Genomic DNA, 1,713 nt, shown 5'->3' with positions numbered 1-1,713 from the left:
AATAATTTTCATGTCAAGCACGTACTGACACCATTCTTCCTTTAATTCCATCAGATCTTCCTCAGAATATGATGGACTGGAATTGGCAAAGTACTGCAATATAAAAATTGAACATATTATATTAAGTTAGTATCAAATATATAGATAATTTATATATGAAAATCATATAATGCAAATACCGTACCGTTTCTGGGATAATAGTTTTATTCTTCTCAACAATCTCCTTCATGAATCTCAATATGTAGTACCCACAGTCGATGTTATTTGTTTGACGAGGGCACTTTATTGAGATCCATGTAATGTTATTAGACTTCTGCTTCGACACTTTAGCACCTCTTTGAGCTCGATAAACTTTTAAGGCACTATCGAATGAATAAATGTGATTATTAGAGCATGAATATTTATATATATATATATATATATAAATATTCATGCTCTAATAATCACATTTATTCATTCGATAGTGCCTTAAAAGTTTATCGAGCTCAAAGAGGTGCTAAAGTGTCGAAGCAGAAGTCTAATAACATTACATGGATCTCAATAAAGTGCCCTCGTCAAACAAATAACATCGACTGTGGGTACTACATATTGAGATTCATGAAGGAGATTGTTGAGAAGAATAAAACTATTATCCCAGAAACGGTACGGTATTTGCATTATATGATTTTCATATATAAATTATCTATATATTTGATACTAACTTAATATAATATGTTCAATTTTTATATTGCAGTACTTTGCCAATTCCAGTCCATCATATTCTGAGGAAGATCTGATGGAATTAAAGGAAGAATGGTGTCAGTACGTGCTTGACATGAAAATTATTTGATTTTCTGGGAAATAGCTTGTGCTGGGCAAGGGATCTGAATATTATATGGTAGCTAGTGCATATAATGTATATTCTGTTAGTTATTATATGTAAATGATCATAGGACACAATATATGCATATAATGGATCTGTTAGTTATTATATAATGGATCTGAATGTAGGTAATTAGGTTGTAAATTAGGTTGTATATATGTATCTGAATGTAGTTACTTAGGTTGTAAATTACAGAGTTACATATATGTTAAAAAAGTTACAGAGTTCTGATTTATGTTCTATTGATTGTGTGAACTGATTGTCTATAATATGTTCTGTTCTACTGATTGTCTATAATATGTTCTGTTCTACTGATTGTGAAGTGATTTTGGATCAAAATAATTTTGGATACAAAGATAAAAGACAGCGCTTTTTAAAAAAAGTGCCATAAAAAGCTAAAAAGCACTTTTCATTTCAAATAATTAATTTACAGCGTTTAAAAAAAAAAAAAAAACACATTTTACAGCGCTTTTTTTAACAAGCGCTGTAAAATGCTGTTCTAAAGCGCTTTAATGGTGCACCTTCTACAGCGCTTTCGTGAGAAAGCGCTGTAAACTGTACAAGAAAAGCGCTGTAAAATGCAGACCCATAATATGAAATTATGGGTGTGCATTTTACAGCGCTTTTTCGAGAAAGCGCTGTAATATGCACACCCATATATGAAATTATGGGTGGGCATATTACAGCGCTTTCTCGAGAAAGCGCTGTAATATGCACACCCATATATGAAATTATGGGTGGGCATATTACAGCGTTTTTTTGAGAAAGCGCTGTAATATGTACACCCATATATGAAATTATGGGTGGGCATGTTACAGCGCCTTTTTGAGAAAGCGCTGTAATAGGCACAC

The 1,713-nt window shown here is 32.0% G+C and overlaps 1 long non-coding RNA gene across 1 annotated transcript; it reads left to right on the top strand.

The window, feature by feature from the left end:
* Positions 1 to 508: 508 nt before the first annotated feature.
* Positions 509 to 1,102, top strand: LOC140920877 (uncharacterized). Its single transcript, XR_012163471.1, has 2 exons — positions 509 to 642; positions 734 to 1,102. It is a non-coding gene; the product is annotated as an uncharacterized lncRNA (long non-coding RNA).
* The last annotated feature ends 611 nt before the right edge of the window (positions 1,103 to 1,713 follow it).

This window comes from Cicer arietinum, chromosome 6, assembly GCF_000331145.2.
Source record: "Cicer arietinum cultivar CDC Frontier isolate Library 1 chromosome 6, Cicar.CDCFrontier_v2.0, whole genome shotgun sequence".
Taxonomy (NCBI): Eukaryota; Viridiplantae; Streptophyta; class Magnoliopsida; order Fabales; family Fabaceae; genus Cicer; species Cicer arietinum.
Note: the sequence above shows the minus strand (reverse complement) of the source record. Positions and strands in the feature narration are given on the sequence as shown.